Source organism: Sus scrofa, chromosome 4, assembly GCF_054392235.1.
Source record: "Sus scrofa isolate SSC_HxYL_T2T_F1_AM1 chromosome 4, Sscrofa_HxYL_maternal_Yorkshire_Landrace_v2.0, whole genome shotgun sequence".
Classification (NCBI taxonomy): Eukaryota; Metazoa; Chordata; class Mammalia; order Artiodactyla; family Suidae; genus Sus; species Sus scrofa.
Window position 1 is genome coordinate 122,090,073 of NC_139386.1, and position 18,107 is coordinate 122,108,179.

At 38.8% G+C, this 18,107-nt stretch overlaps 1 long non-coding RNA gene across 1 annotated transcript in view; it reads right to left on the minus strand.

Moving 5' to 3' along the window:
• Positions 1-4,246: 4,246 nt before the first annotated feature.
• Positions 4,247-18,107, minus strand: part of LOC146404220 (uncharacterized) — a 110,761-nt gene continuing 96,900 nt past the window's right edge. Inside the window, exons 2-3 of the long non-coding RNA XR_014843147.1 lie at positions 9,979-10,047; positions 4,247-7,538 (exon numbers count right to left, since the gene is read on the minus strand). This is a non-coding gene — a long non-coding RNA (uncharacterized LOC146404220). The remainder of the gene's footprint in view (positions 7,539-9,978; positions 10,048-18,107) is intronic.

Consider the following 18,107-nt stretch of genomic DNA (forward strand, 5'->3'; position numbering starts at 1 on the left):
TAAGCAGAAGGAGAGAATGTCAGGGTGTCTTGTCCGTCTCATTCCCTACTGTGATCGCCTCACTTTTTCTCTGGCCCCTTGTAACAAACTGTTCCTTTTTTTTTATCAGCCCCTCTGCCACCCCCAACCAGTATTCTGCATTCCTGAAAGCAGTGTGTCACCTTAACTTAACATTAGGCAGGAAACGAGCCATTGCATTTTCATCCCAGCCTTACCATGGACCCCATTCTGTGACCTTAGGCAAGTCTAATCCTTCCCTGGGCCCCAGCCTTCTGATCAGTCCAATGAACATAAGACCTATGTCGCAGTACTATTATAAGCATTAAAGAAGATAGGATTACCTAACTTTAGGCCTAGCTTCGATAGAGAACCATATCCAACAAATCTTTATTAAAAGCCTACTCTGCTGTCACTCAAACTGGGTTTGCATATAGGTGAGTTAAAGATGGAATGGGAGTGAACCAAACAGACTTGGTACCCCTTTTAGCCTGCGGTCTGGCGATGGGACAGAGAATTAAACCATCAAGACATACCACACTAGTGCTCTAAAAGTCAAGTACAGAGAGATTTGCAAGGCATCTGTACTGGTCTAGCAGGAGGAAGAAAAAATGCTGTGTAAGAGTTAGGCCACTTAGGAGGGAAGATTGTTCTAGGCAGAGAAAGCAGTTGAGTGAAGGCAGTATTTTTTTTCAGGAGTGAAAGAAGTGGTGTTTGTATAGGATTAGAAACTTCACTATTTTGTGCACAAGAAGAAAGGGCCCAAAGAGAAAGGAGGAGTCCTGTTTCAGATATCCTTAGAATTCCTAGAATTCTTAGAAGGCCACTTAGGAGGCAAGTAAGTTCACCATGAGGACATGGCCCGTTGGCTGTTGGCTGGCAGGTGTACATATGGGAGTGTCGTTTAAGAGAACGCTTTGGAAAGTGTCAACATTTTCTTTTAAATCGATTTTATTTAGCAACTCGTTCTAGATTTTTGCCTAAAATGATCTTTCGAACCTAAGAGCTCCTACTTCCGCAGGTCGCTGGGGTCAAAAAATGGTAAGACACTACTGCGAGGGCAAGGAGGAGCATCTCCACGTGTTTCCCAGCTCAGTTCCCAAGACACCTATAATGTTTTCGAAGAATGGTTTTCCCGACCTCAGCATGCAAAGACAGCAGACCACATTTGTTGTATGAAAAATTGATTGTGCTCGACGTGCACTATGCATCTGCCATTTTCTCAAAACCGTGTCTCCAGTTCAGCACATCCGAAAAGGCTGCCACAGCAGATTACCTCAGCCAAGGGGCAGCAGGCTTTCATCAAATGTGGTCTGAGGGGAGAAATGAAAAGTGGAGGCTCTCTGTGCCCAGGAGCTAAGAGAGCAAGCCAGGTTCTCTGCATTCTGTAAGGGAAACCGATGTGCAGCCCAGCAAGCTTGAGGGCATTTTCTGCAAAGAGCTCTTGCACAAATGGAACAGTACATAAAAGAGTGTGTGCTAATTAGTGCACAAGTTCAAACAGAACTGGAGCTTTCCTTACTCATTTTCTGCTCTGGAAAGCTCTGCTGAGTGCTCTAAAACCGTGAAGAATTTCTTTGCCAGTTGTACCACAGGCTTAAGAAAATATTTTTCACAAACATCTTAGCAACAGATTTTCCCCTTATGTTTGCCATGTCCTTTGGGGTTTAATCAATGCTTTCCTTTTGAAATTCATTTCCTGAGTTTCAGTCCATGAGCAGCACTTGAATTTAAAACCAGCCTATAGATCCTTTCTGGGAAAATGATGATACTATGTTTCAGATGCTCATTAATGAAGAACAACAAAAAAATACTTCAAATCCAAAATTATTTCATCTCTCTTCCCATTTACATCTGAATCTGGATTCTGCTGCATTCTTTATGAAGTTTCTGCCATGCGCCTTGGGAACCATTTCTTTGTACAAATCAAGGGTGCATAGCTCATTGCCCACATCTGAAGTCTATTTGTATCAAGTAAGGATTATCATTTCTCTGACAAATACAACTTTATCTTTCCTCTACCTCCTCTACCTTTAAATATACTTTTGTTGGACAATTTTCAGCAAGAATTATGGGTTAGGATACGTAGAAAATTACTAACTAGTCTTCTTCATACCAGTAAAGCTTCAAATTGCAGTTTGCTCACCTAGTATCTTCCAAAGAATTTAATCTCCTTCCCTCTAGAACACAGGTACATAGGTCACTAGAAAAGTGTGTAATTTCAACTCATGCCAAACATAGAGAATGGGAATTTAAAAATGCAATAATAAGGATACTTTAGCCATAATAATAATAATAAGAACAATAATATCTTGAGGCTGTCCTGTATAGTAGGACTTTGCCAAGTTCTTTGCTAAAAGGTTTAACTTTAAAAAAAAAAAAAAAAAAGTTTAAGTCCACAAAAATGCCAGGAGATATTTGTTTTGATCGAGTATCTTTTTTGTCCCATTGGTAAAGAACAGTTAACACTTCTGGGGCTGACTGAGCACACAACACGCAATACTTGATAGATGAAATTGATTATTAGTCACAAATACTCACGGCCTAGGGGAGAAGGATACCACATGCTACACAGGGCCACATGGGGCTGCACTCAGGAACAGGGTGAACCAGGAGCTGCGGAGGGCAGGATTTGTAGGAACAAGAGAGTGAGGTGCCCCCTGGTTCTGATGGGAGGGTGGGATTGGCTTTGAAGAATACTGTGAGCTGAAGGGAACTAAATCCACAAAGATAAGCAGAAATGGCATTTGGCCCATTTGGTAAGGAAGCAGGCTTGGGGAGAAGACCTTATTCATAAGAGCAGACGAGGAAGGGGAACATGGGTTTAGCTATATCTGAAGTCTTCCCAAGGCAGCACTTATTTTAAACCTTAATTTTAGACATTATACTATGACATTTTTTCACATTATCACATGTAGAAACTGAAGTTCAGAGAGGATTAATAATATTCTATGGTGACACAGGTGGCAATGGTACAGCCAGGATGCAGAGCTAGCTTACTTGGCCTCTAAAAATTAAGAATTGTTTATTTTTGTCTTAATATTTCTTGTTGTATTTTCAAGCTTGCTCTGTCTTCTTTTTGAGATAAATTAGAATGCTCTGTTTAAAAATCTAAGCACATTGACTTCACCTCAATAAAAATAAACACCTAAATCCTGCTTAGAAATTGTGGTGGGCAGAGAGGAGTTTGAGGACCTCCCTTCTGCTGATTTGAATACACACCTTACCAGATACTAAGCAGGAGCTACTGCTGGAAGAAAGAGGAGAGGCAATTGTTTCCGACCCCCACTCCCCTTGGATGATAAAACTGAATGGAACTAAACCCACAAAGATAAGCAGAAATGGCATTTGGCCCATTTGGTAAGGAAGCAGGCTTGGTGAGAAGACCTCATTCATAAGAGCAGACGAGGAAGGGGAACATGGGGTTAGTTGTATCTGAAGTCCTTACAAGACAACCACCTAATCCTCAAGGCAGAGCCTCCTTGCCTGCCTGCTTGCATCTCTCACAAGCGACTGATCTTAATAAACCTATTTCTTGCTGAAAAAAGAAAAAAAAATTGTGGTGGGCAGAACAATGGCCCCCTAAAGATGTCCTAATTGCTGGATCCTGTCAATACTAGCCTTCATGACAAAAGGGACTTTGTCATTAAGTTAAGCTTCTAGAAATGGGAGATTATCCTGGACTATACAAGTGGGCCCAGTATCATCACATAACTGTCCTTATAAGTGAAAGAGGGAGGGAGGAGAGCCAGAGAAGGAATGTGATGACAGAAGCAGAGGTCAGAGTCATGCAAGTTCTGGCTTAGGAATTTTGGGCAGCTTCTAATAGCTGGAAAAGGCAACAGATTTTTCCCTAGAGCCTCCCGAAGGAACCAGCCCTGCTAACTTCAGCCTGAAACCCTCTTCAGATTTTTGACCTCCCGAACCGTAAGATCATATACTCATACTGTTTTCAAACCACTCACTTTATGGTAATTTGTCACGGCAGCCAGGGTAAACATCAACACTTGTTTCGTTCCGTTTCCACAGCTCCAATTTCCTCCTAGTAGATTTTAATGGTCACGAACACTAACTTCCTCTCCTGTGGTCTCTCATAGAGGCTTTCAATGTCCACGTCTACTCAGCTTCTCCAAATTCTACCATATCTCCCGCATCTTATTTCACATTATTACTCCCCTAATTCATCTCTTATTTTCTTCTCAGGGATTCTTATTCCCACTTTGTTTCTGCTTTCTACTTCTTTTAATGCGAACCCTGGGTCTCTCTGCATTCGACTTCTATTTTACTGACTCCTTCATGCTCTGTGCTTCTTCTACCCACTTCTATGCTTCTTCTCCCTCTCTGATCTGCTAACGTTATCTATTGTTCAACTCAGGACTTGGCTTTAAACTTATTTCCTTAAAAGTCTTTCTTATTCCCTGGACATGATCAATATCTCTTGCTATACAATCTTGTCACCATTTTTATAGAGTTGTAATTTACTGAATACTTTTCCATTAAGGTCTGTCTTTCCTCCCAGACACAATCCATATTCAAGGATGGTTCTTGTCTTATCTATAACTGTATATCTAAATTGGGCCTACTATCTTGTACATAGTATATGTTCAATAAATAGTTGTTGAATGAAGGAATGAATAAGTACAAAGTCTCACTGGTAATTACTATAACTCAGAAGACAATACAACCATGACTTATTCTAATACTAAAAGGAAACTGTTCTCAACAATCGGGATTAAGAGGACACAGACTATTATAATCAACAGCAGTGGTGCAATATCTGAAACATTTACATTGACACTGAAGACACAGTCAACACTGACATGAGTGTGTTCACACCCACACACACAATGAATTTCATAGAGCCATTCTTCATGATGATCCACTATAAAGTCTAAATTTTCACACTAAAACTCCATTGAGTACTGTCAGTTCTACAACTGAGCCAATAAAATATAACAGAATTTATACCACATTACGGGTCTTACTGAAACCAAGACACGTCCACCAAGCCAGCCTCATGGAGGCACAACCTGAGGAGTGTTGCACAGGGCAGGGCCCCACACTTAGGAAGACCTCACACCCAGTTTAATGTTCTATTTTTTACCATCTTGAAATTCTTAATGATTATTGAATAAGGAGTCCCTTATTTGCAGTTTTTAAGATCTTATTATATGTCAAGCACCATTTTGGGGAATATAAAATATGAATAAGATGATGTTCTCAAGGATGATACAGATAGCCAAATAAATATTGACAACCAATTACAAAATAATGTGACAAAGTCTATATCGGAGGCAAATGAAAAGGACTATTGGAACTCCAAGGGAGAAGTTAAGGATTGCCTGGGAGTGCAGGGCAAGGCTTCTCAGAAGAGAGCACATTTGAGATGAGTCCTCAGAAACAAATAGGAATTCTGCAGTGAGAAAGGTCATTACTAATGTAGTGACTAAAATTACTTAATAGGTGAACAAGAAATGATAGGATAATAGGGCTGTCACCAACAATGCTCCCAGATCAGAGGGTGTCCAATTTGTTCATCACTCCCCAAGCACAGATCCAAGGGTACTCTCCCACAGCAACCCAGATGGGAAACAGACTGCCCACTTTGCAGTTTCCAAAGTTCTGGGCTGGCGGGTGGGAGGGGATGATGAACAGTGAGCATAGAGCACAGGGCATTTGCTAGAATTACCCAGCAAGGACAGAGCAGAAGACACAGGCAACATGGCAGGCTACTTGGTACAGCTTTCTAAGCACCCAGGTCATTCACGTGGGTCCTTCCTCCTTCTGGGAAATTTCACCAAGATCAGCCCGTTGACTCAATGGTCACTCTCATTTTTCCCCCCTTTTCTCACCTCCTCTTAATCTTAAATTAATCCTTCACTCTAGCACCTTTTCCAGTGTTTCTCAAATAGCTCCCCCCTTCTCAAAATCTCTTTGCTTTTTTTCACATGATACTTTAATGGCATATTAAGCCCTGACTCCAAACCCTTAACAGTTAAATAACCATTTCCTCTTTCCTCAAGGGGACAGAGGGCGTAATACTTAAAGGAGATGAAGAATTACATTTGTTTTCTTCCTCCTTGTGCAGAAGAAAAAGAATTAAGTCTTCACCTAAGAGGGTCCACAGTAGGTTCATGGAGCACAGGGTGAAAGAACCTGGCTCAGAATCCTTGGGGTGGGTCTCAAGAGCTCCTGATAGGAACTCAGCAACCATGATAGGACCATTCAGCACCAGTGAGTTCTTATGATTAAGATGGCAATTTTGTCCTCATCTTCTCAAAAGTCTTCCCTTTTTCCAAAAGAATAGGCTAAATAAGGTCCGGTCATCTCTTACAGATCTGGAAGTTATGGCTCTGGGCTCTGTATCTACTTTTCTGTTCCAAGATTTTTATCTCAGGGGAAATGGCAATGCCTAGACCTTGCTCAGATAGATGTGTATACATTAGTGATTCTGAGGACTTATTACAAGTTGGATCATTGTCAAGCTTTTCCATTTCTAAGCCAAATGTCATCTCCTTATTAGAACAAGGGAAAGAGCCCTAGTTTGGCTGTCAGAGCGCTGGAAGGGAGCCTGGGCCCAAATAGCATATTTTTGGATATTTCTGTCCAATATTAGAGTCTCCAACTTTTAACTCATTTTGATATCAATGCTAAGCAGGTCTCACAAAACAATTTGGGAAGGTGTCCCTTTTTTTCTGTTCTCTAGAGGAGCGTGTGGAAGATTTATTCCATTTCTTCCTAAATTATACTTGGGTCAGAAGATACACTATTTGAAAATGCCAATTTTCTTTCAATTTATCTAAAGATTTAATGGAATCTCAATGTAAAAATCCCAGCAGTGTGTGTGTGTGTGTGTAAACTGAAGCTGACTGTGAAATTTATATAAAAATAAGACCAAGAATATTCAAGTTAATCTTGAAGAACAAAGCTGGAAACTTACATTGCCAGATAGCAGGACTTATTATAAAACTGTAGTAATTAAGACAGTGCATTATTGAGACAAAAAATAGAAAAACTGATCAATATTACAGACAGGAGATCCCACAGCCAGCCTTAAACATACACTTTGTGTCAGCTTGCACTCTGGACAGGATTTCTCGTGTTACTTGCATTGAATACCTATACCTTCTGTTCCCAAGGGGTGTTGGGGAGTCAGGGAGAAGTCACTAATGAATCTTCTTGATGCATTGGCATAGGTGAAAAAGTCAGTTTGCAGAGATACCTGAAAAACCAGGCAAAAAAACCCCCAAGGATGTCCAACTGCAAACAAGAAGAAGAAAACAGTGGAAGGTCTGTAGCTAACTGTTGCCTCTATATACTGTTACAAGTGCCAAACACCTGGCGGTGACTTAGGGCTGCTGTTGGCCGGCAAAGGTAGCAGTCAGGAAGAAGAGCTAGACATGCAGATGGGAAGAAAGAGGAAAGCTAGAACCCACCAGCACCTTGTGTCTTTCCATGGACAAATCTAAGAAGACTTCCAAAGAACATTGGTAACTTCATTTTCTCCTTCCAAATTTTGTGTGAGGTCCTCTATTAGCCAACTGGAATGGAAACCATTCAGAGAGTGAGATTCTGGGAAAAGTGGTTCTTAGCTTAATTGACTAAACACAGAAGAATTCAACATATACAGCTATCTGCTTGCAGTAACACTGAGGTGCAATGCAGAAAGAATGATCTTTTCAATAAATGGTCCTGAATCGATTAGATATCCTTATGGAAAAAGAATAAATCTTGATGCCAAGCTCACACCATAAACAGAATCAATATCAGATGGGTTATAAATCTAAATTTTAAAAGTAAAACAAAATTTTAAAAGCAACGTAGACCAATATTTCCATAGCCTTGAGGGAGGCATAATTTTTTTTACCATTTTAAAGTGTACAATTTATTGGCTTTTAAGCACATTTACAGTGGTGTGCAGCCATCATTGCCACTTAATCCCAGAACATCTGCATCACCCTAAAAGGTACCCCTATAGCCATTCTCCCATTTTCCCCACAGCCCCTAGAAACTACCCATTTGCTTTTGTCTCTGAGTTTAGGCAGAACTTTTTTTAAACAGGATATAAAAGGGCATTAATTACAAAGGGTAAACTTCTGATTAAATTGACTATATTTAAATTAAGAATCACGGTTCATCAAAAACATTAAAATAGCAAAATGGCAAGCCATAGGCTGCATAGAAGCAACATATATGTTAGGAATTCATTTCAAAAGGTTTTAAGAACTCTTGAAAATAAACAAATATGCAAGTTAAGCATATAGCCCAACAGAAAAGAGGGCAAACTTTGTATACAGACACATCACAAAGGAGCATGTCCAAATGGCCAATGTATTAGTTATCTGTGGCTGTATAACAAATTACCCCAAAATTTAACCACATAAAACAACATACATTTATTACATCATGTTTCTGTCACCTATATTTATTATTTGTGTGGGTCAAGAATTTGTGTGCCCAGCTGGGTTTTCTGACTCCGAGTCTCTCACAAGGTTGCAGTCATCTTAAACAAAAGTCAACTAAAGGTGAACCTGCTTCCAAGTTCACTCCAGTGGTTGTTGGCAGCAGTCACTTCCTACTGGGCTGTTGGACTGAAGCCTTGAGTTCCTCAGTTCTTACTCACAAGGCCTTTCCATATGGCAGGAAACAACATAGCTGGCTTCATTAGAGGAAGAAAGCAAAGTGGCAAGAGTGCTAGCAGAACACAGCCTTCACAACCTAGTCTCAAATGTACCATTCTGCCACTTTTTCCATATTCTATAGATTAAAAGCAAGTCACTAGGTCCAGCATACACACATAAGAGAGGGCAGTAGATGACACAAAAGCACGACTATCAGGACAGCTAGAACTCTCAAACACTGCCAATGGAAGTATAAATTGCTATAGCCATCTTGGAAAATATTTTGGGAGTATTTATTAAAGCTGAACATACACAAAAGCTCTGACCCAGCAATTCCACCTGTTTGGAGATGACCGAACACAATGTATTTCATTCAAAGAAATGTACAGAAAAGTTCAAAGCAGCACTGTCCCTGAGAAACAAACCAATTTAAATGTCAATTATTAGTAAGATGCGTAAATAAACTGTGTCATATTTGTACAACGAAAGTCCGTAAAATAATGAGTAAATAAATTACAACTATCACCAACAATATGGATTAATCTATCTAATATAACTTGAGTAAAATAAATTAGAAAATCAAATGAGCATACCATACCATTCCATTTACATAAAGTTCATGTCAAAATAATCTATGGTTTTAAAAGACAAAAGAGGTTACTCTTGAAGCAGTGACTGCCAGGGAATGCAAATGGGCTCAAAAACTTTCTATGACTTTGCATCTCATTCAGAACTCATTGAATCACAAGAGCTTATATGATTTGTACCTAAATCCCCCCCATCGTCTCTTTGTCTTCATTTACTATCCTCCTTGCTAACTATTCCAGGTTCCCTGAACGCTCCAACCACACTTCTGCCTCAAGGCATTGTCTCTTATTGTTGTTATGCCTGCAAACTTATTCTGCCAGATTTTGAAATGTCTTGCATCCTCACCTTTTCCAGGCTTTGTTCAAATGCAACCTGATCAGAGAGGACTTCCCTCATTATTTTATGTAAGATTGTCTTTAACCTACCTCACTTATTGTCATGAAGTTATCAATATCTGGCATATAATACTTTTATTTGTCTAATATCTGTCCTCTCCCACTAGAGTGTAAACTCCATAGGCAGGGATTTGGGGTATTTTTTTTTTTTTTAGTTGCTGTTTCCATAAAGTCTAGAACAGTGCCTTACATGTAGTAGCCTCTAATTAATTGCTAAATAAATAAAGAGATGAGGAAGCCCCATAAGGAGATAGAGAAGGAACACAGAAACTGAGCCAGGATGAGTACAGAGCGGGATCGGGGGAAATCACATACCATGGAGAGGCTACCCATTAGGGTTACTGAAAAGAAAGGAGTTAGTGTTCCATGTTCAATACCTTAAGCCCAAGAGGCAGGGAGAAGGCAATATCCACTTGAGGCAGGTGTTAATATCCCATGAGTCCGCCCTAAGATGAGAACAAGAACCAATATCAACACTTCTAGGGGAGGGCAGTAGTTTTCCTAATAAGAAATGATTCTAAGTCTTGCTTGCATCAGGGAAGTCCTAGACTAGAGAAGATACCACTCAGGCTTCCTGAGTGCTTTTTATGTCAACAGAGATCATTTCCTCTGATAAATGACTAATGGAAGGGTTCATAGACCTCTAAAAAAATAATTTATGTAAATAGAAAGCATTGAAATCATCTATACAATCAGACTTTGAAGGAGTTTGTAGTACAACATACAAATTGTTTAACTGATTTTTGTAGCCATTAGGGTAAGACTGCTGTTTGCTCCTAACTTCTGTTAAGATTATTGCTTTGGTAGATGAATTTATCTAATGAAAATTAATGGTAGCTTTTAATCAGCTGGCACTGTATTGGTCACAAATAGAAACAATACTATGACAAACATTAGCAATGAACACTTAGTTATAATTCTTTTTATTCCCTCTTTCTGTTTAAGTCATGACTCACAGATTTATCTAATTCACATAAACAGCTCATATGCCCACATTAGCAGTCTTCCTTTATATTTCCATTATTTACACTCTAAGTGTTTCATATTCCTCATTGTCTCTATGGATTAATGACCATTTACAGTACTAAGTTTAAATATGTTTTGTCTTGAATTTTCAACTCCTAAAAATAGACTGTGAACCCAATGTAATAGAAGTCAATATTTAAATGCATACATCTTGTAATAACAAGATTCCATTCAGTTTGGTTATTAGCACTTTACGATAGCATCTGTCTTCTAATTGCATTTTTAATGGTAGTTGGTGATGCATTTCATCATCTAGGAGAACCAAAGAGATGGTGTAAATAGATATGTCATAAACAGAACACATCAACATATTGGCTAACTATAAATATCCCCATATAATCAGAAGGAGATGGCACTTCAAATCTGACCTTCAAACTTCTTTGCAGGAAATCAGAATGTGTATCTAGGTGTGGCAGAGAAAGTTATGCATTTTCTGCATCACTGTAAATGATAATCTGAGAGCTTAAATGTATTCGAGAAATGCCTAAACGCATATTAATTTAATATAGCCTTGTATTTATAAATCAAGAAAGATAGCGTGAAATAAAAGATTCTTTACTTGCTAATATGTTAAATTCAAACAAACCCACATATGATGAATTAATTATGTAAAAATAGGGTGAATAACCACCATTTGGAAAAAGAAATGGTGAAGGAGCTTATATATGTAAGCAATATATATTGCATGGAAAAAATATTGACTTTGTTTCTTTTCCTGTTTCAAATTATTAAACTTCTAAGACTACTAAAGGAAAATAACAAGAATATACAAACTCAATTGGATCTTTTATTAATAAATCAATTTCAATTTTTGGCCAGCAATTGCCCAAAATAACAAAACCCTCTTCTTCATAAAATCAACATAATGTTCTCTTCTTGAAAAATCCATGTCTTTTTTCAAAACAAACAAACTGTTGGTATTTCCAAATGGACATACCAAACTGTTGGACATGGACAAACTTCTGGTATTTCCAATTTCTTTTTATACTTTATACACTCATTCACTACTGATTTTATTAAGAATCTAATATGTACTTCATCTTAGATTTTTTTCCTTTTGCCTTCCATGTTCCTGCTGTCCATCATGCTACACAGGAACTGCCCAAAGATCCTTCCCTTAAGCCCCCTTTCTAGCTTTTTCTTGATGCATTCTCAGTTTTAAAATTGCTATTTTATTTCCTCTGTTCCATCTCACTATCAAAGACTCACCTTTGCCTTCAGTATTCTAGCTGAGGAAATGCAGGCTAAAAATCTACTTATGGTAATGTGCATTAAAGCAAGAATGAATAAACTACTGGATCCCAATCATTCCCTATGTACCTTCTGTGTAAAAGCCATTAGGAGTTAAACACTCTGGAATTTGGTGGGCTTGCCCAAAAAATGATAGTGAAGATGGGCAGGGTGATAGAAGTTTGAATAGATGCTGTCCTCTAACACAAAAAAATAATACGATCACCTCACACCAGTGAGGATGTCCATTATGAAAAATTTTTCAAATAATAAATTCTCGAGAGGGTGTAGAGAAAAAGGAACCCTCCTATATTGGGTGGGAATGTAAATTAGTACAGCCACTATGGAGAACAGAATGGAAGTTCCTTAAAAAACTAAAAATAGAGTTGCCATATGATCCAGCAACCCCACTCCTGGGCATATAGCTGGACAAAACTCAGATGTGAAAAGATATATGCACACCAGCATTTACAACAACCAAGACATGGAAGCAACCTAAATGTCCATCAAGAGGTGAATGAATAAAGAGGGTGTGCAATAGAATATTACTCAGACGTTAAAAACGGCTGAGTAATGAAATAATGCCATTTGCAACAACATGGAAGGACCTGGAGATTATCATACTAAGCATAGTAATACCAAGAGAGAAAGACAAACATCATATGATATCACTTATATATGGAATCTAAAAAAAATAACAATACAAATGAACTTATATGCAAAACAGAAAGACATATACATAGAAAACAAACCTATGGTTACCAGAGGGGGTAGGAGGGAGGCATAAATCAGGAGTTTGGGATTAATATGTACACATTACTACATATAAAATAGGAGTTCCTGTCGTGGCTCAGTGGTTAACGAATATGACTAGGAAACAAGAGGCTGTAGGTTCAATCCCTGGCCTTGCTCAGTGGGTTAAGGATCCAGCATTGCCATGAGCTGTGGTGTAGGTTGCAGACGTGGCTCGGATCTGGCATTGCTGTGGCTCTGGCATAGGTTGGTGGCTACAGCTCCGACTAGACCCCTAGCCTGGGAACCTCTATATGCCGCAGTGCAGCCCTAGAAAAGACAACAAAAAAAACAGATAACCAACAAGGACCTACTTTATAGCACATGGAACTATGGTCAATATTTTTTAATAAAATATAAGGGAAAAGAATCTGAAAAAAAAGATACGTATGTGTGTAACTGAATCACTCTACTGTACAGCTGAAACTAACACAACATTGTAAACCAACTATATTTCAATCATTAATTAATTAAAAATAAAAAAATAAAATCCTCTGATGTGGGTATGTTCCCCCACTTCTGGTCGTTGGTTGAAGGTGGCTTCTGGGACCAGGTTCTCTCTTTGGAGGCCTAGTCTGCTCCTACAACCAGAAAAAAGCCCCATGATAGAGTCTCAGGTGTTAACAATGATAAGCCTTCAGTGGATAGAGCTTTGGGCTGTGAGAGGGAGGAAACAAACATCAACTGCTACATAAAGGAAGACGGGTAAGAATGGGACCTCATCGCCCCATTATCTTCTCCCAAACGTGAGTCTTCACAAGTAGGAATGAGTCAATAAACCTGATACATCATCAGTTTGATTCAAACACATTACCATCCATTTCACCCAAAAATATTTACCGAGGTCTCTGTGCAAACCTCTGGGTGAAAGAACATAAAATAGTAGAGCAATATTACAGGACTTCTAGAAACTTATTAGTAAGATAAAGTGATAAAGACAATTACAAAAGAATAAATGAGTTAATAGCAGCATGAGAGAATATGTATTACATAGTCCAGGTATACTAATTCATAGACATTTTTAGCAGCAATGTATCTTAGTTCTCCTTCAGTCTTGGTCCGTGACTGAATCATAGAGGTGAAGTGGGTTGTCCAAAGTTGCATGACTGAAAACTGGCACCAAAACTCCTGATATTAACAATAAGTATTGGAAGTAATTAAAGAAAGTAATTTGGTCAATATAAAGCCAAGACAGGAAAAGAGGTCATTCTTTCTCTTTAAATATAGTCACCATTTTATAACATCCAGAATCAATGGCAGTGGGTGGGTGTGTCTTCACCCTGTGAAAACAATCTTCAATAGAGTAAAAAGAGCCCCGTGTTTTGCTACTGTCAGGTTTGATAAGGACAAGCAGCAGGAAAACTTAAGCTTGTTTTGAACATGCCATGATCTATTTTACAAGTCAGAAAAACCAGTCATCATGTAATGGTTCTGAAACTATCTGCCTCTACTCTTTCTTCTTCATTACATGAATTAGGGAAATTCTCACATATTAGTATTTGCGAAGTAAAGAGTAAAAGAATCAGGTGAGTCCTCAGTTTTGAAATGCACGATCTTACGATAAATATTATAATCTTATTCAAAGTTTCGTAGAAGAAAATAGCCAATTCTTAGAAAGATAAAGAGATCTGTGAGGTCATGTTATGAGGACACCACTAAAATATAAAGTCATTTTCCTTCGTGTCCAAAGGGGAAACTGGGGTGGGGGGGGACGACCATAAAAACAAAGTAACTTCTCAGGTAAGCAGATGAAAATTGCCTTCACTGTCACAATATTGTTGATTTTGTCACAGGTGAAATTCCCAAGTATATAAACACCACTTCAGAGCCACTAACGTTACCCCTTTGAACATCTCCAAGAAAGACGAAAAACAATAACTGGTGTGTAAGAATGGTCGAGTGATTTCTTCTGAAGGACCAACAGAAACCAAAGAGATATTCCTTCTCTAAGAAATGTTCCAAGCTCATACATTATCAGCATGGAGAATAGTGGCAGGCAGATGTTAGAGAAATGAATAGAGGATGAAGTCGCAAAACACTCAGAAGAGTGTGAAGTGATAAAAAACAGGAGGTGATAAAAACTACCCAGGATGCTTTCCTACAGAGTAGATCTTTTCAAGTACATGGGGTAGAATAATCATCAATGATGATAATTACTTCAGTAAAGCAAATCACTGGGTATTACAAATCCCAAGTGAGTTCGAAATTTGTGCATTATAAAGTCTTATGTACAGAAATCCAGTGGAGATGGAGTGAGGTGAGGGGCTGGGGAAGGAGGAAGTCTAGTTAGGAATAAGTGACCAAGGGCCTTCTTGAAAAGAATTTGCATTCCTGTAATTCATCCAAGTGCTTGCTTTATAGCTAGTAGTCAATACATATTTGCTACAGAAAACAAGAAAGAAAGGAGAAATTTGCTTTCCAGACAGAATCTAAACTGATGAAATAATCAAGAGAAGACTGTACGGAATATAGGAATGAGGAAGAACTGATCCACTAATATCGATGAAATTCTGTATTAGAGTCAGGAATGTTTAGAAGAGAAATTTGCTTGAGGAAGTGTTGGAAACAGGAGTAGTTATCTAAATTTAGAATTATATAAGCACTGAGATGGACAAAATTAAGTTTTGCTTTTGTAGGGCACAAGAGGGAAATTACTTTATGAACTTTCGCTTGGGAATTTCCTTTTTTAATTATACAAAGAAATTATACACTGTGAAGTTCAAGGAGTCTCTCAAAGCTTTAGCCACATCTCAATTAAACAGCACTGGGAGTTGCATAAGGAACCCAGCTAGAAATGAAGACAAGCATGTAAAAGCAACTTTGATCAAGTTAAGACTTGTTTTCAAAGGAGAATTTTAAAAAATAAAGAAATGGAAAAAAAGGATTCTTGTTTTTTCCTGCTTTCGCGACTTAACTTGAATCTTATGCCCAGCTCATTAATTATGCAGGACCCTCATTAGATGAGTGAACTACTGCAGCTATGAGTTTTTGTCTGCCCAGCACATTTCCCATCTTTCTACAACTGGGAAAAATGTGCCCTCTTTTTTTCGGGAACCATGTAGACAACAATCCCTTCTACTTTTCCAGTCAAGGTAGAGGCATTTTGCAACAGTACTGCCTTGCAACATACTCTATTCCCCTTGCCAGGAAGAGGCATACGGTCTGAACAAGGTCTGTAAGAATCAGAAACTTGGGGGAATTCACCTGACAGAAAGAGTGTTCAATCAACACTGGTTAAAAGGGTATCAGACAACTCAATGAATATGTTAGTGGGAATAAGCCAGACCTGCTTCTTTAGAGTCATGATGTTAGGAGAGCATCACCCTGGCCTGCCCCTGCCTTTAGTAACTTCCTGGAAGGAGATTATCATCAGTAGATGATAATGATGTTGAGATTAAAGGAAAGCAGAGACGAGGATAACCACGAGATGAATAACGAGAGAGAAATATTCATGAAACCCTCCTGGAATTTCAAGTTTTGTGACTAATAAGTTTCCTCTTCGGTGAAGTTGGTCCAAGTTTCTAGTACTTGCCCCAGGAACCTCATGATAAATACCACAATATTCTGTAGGGCTTTAACAGATCCCCAGAGTACTAGCAGAAGCGGGGTGATCAAACAAAAAATCATTATAGATTTAAATAAAACGTATTTCATTATAGATGTAAATAAAATTCAAAATTGCTGTTGGAATAAGCAGAAAATTTTGCTCATGGTGCACTTTCAATTCACAATTGCTTTCACATTAAGCCTAATAATATTACTTTAGGGAAAAAAATAGATAATATTAAGTTCATATATACTGCATATCCTGCATAATGTAGAAAACTCTAAAAGGCTAGATGTTTACTATTTTATTTTCATGATTTAGGACTTCCATATTGTATTAGAAACATCTACAACTTACTAGCAACTGTCTCCTGCATTTCCTGTTTTCTTATGGCTTTGGAAGGCTATTTTAAATTTACCATCTAACTGATGAGTTTCATCTTATGGACATTAGGTTCCAGAATCATAAGTTCAGATTCCCACAAGACAGCAAAAGAGGCTTGACTCCATGGTAAGCTTAAAGAGTGTCTTAAACTGTAATTCTGGGGAAGCTATTCGCCTCAGCAGCCTTCGAGCACCAAGCCCCAACTGTAAATTATTCCTCAAAGTGCAGAAGATGGGTAGGAAGAAGATACCTTCATCCTAATTAAACACTCATCTGATAAATATTTACGGAATTCACCGTGATAGAAGTATTGGTCTCAGTTCTAGAGATAAAACCATGAAGAAGGCAGAAAGAACGCTGATACTGTAACTGGAGACAGACATAATAAACAAGTGAATGAGATCATTTCAGGCAGAGAAAACAAAATATGCACCAAATTTTAAAGGCACTATATTAGACAATGGCCAGGTAGGGAAATCCACTCTGGGAAGATGAGGAAAAGCAGGGAGACAAGCATTCCGAGCAGAGGGAACTGATGTGCACATGCTCTACCAGGCAGTGTGTTTTCGATTTCGGAAGAATGGATGGATAACCTACATGTCTGGAGGGTGGGGAGTAGGGGGGAGAGTGGTAGGTGATGGGGTCCCAGAGCTCCGTGGACACTGGTAAGTTTGAGGAGCCACCAAGGAGTTTCAGGCAAGGAGTATCATGAGCTAATGTTCCTTTCAGATAGGTCACAGGTTAGATCGAGAGGCTGGACTAGGGGGAAAGATTGGAATGAAAATGCTGGTAAGAAGCTATTTTGAGAGTCCCAGGTAGACAGGATGGTAGCTTGGGCTAAAAGGTTAAAATGAAGTCACGTGGAAGACCACAGGACCCTGTGGGAAGTAAAAACTATAGGATTTATCAGAGGCAGGTAAAGAAAAAAAGAGACACCATGGAATCTCATAACTACATCTGATAATCAACTTTAAGAATGTGACTCCAGGAGTTCCCATCATGGCTCAGTGGTTAACGAATCCGACTAGGAACCATGAGGTTGCAGGTTCGATCCCTGGCCTTGCTCAGTGGGTTAAGGATTCGGTGTTGCTGTGAGCTGTGGTGTAGGTTGCAGATGCGGCTCGGATCCCGTGTTGTTGTGGCTCTGGTGTAGACCAGCAGCTACAGCTCCGATTGGACCCCTAGCCTGGGAACCTCCATATGCCAAGAGAGTGGCCCAAGAAAATGGCAAAAAGACAAAAAAAAAAAAAAAAAAAAGAAAGAATGTGACTCCAGGTAATATGGTATACTTACCAAAGCTCCAAGGTAAACTAAATTGTTAAATTCACTCTCATTTTCAGACTCTTAAGGTCATAAAGTAAAAACGACTAAGTCAAAAAAATTGAGTGTAATTTACGATGTGATCAAACTTCCTTTGCAAGAAAAATTATCACCATTAAACGGACTATTAGGGACAACCTAAATGTCCAGCAACTGACCAATGAATGGATTAAGAAGATGTGGTACATACACATGATGGAATACGAC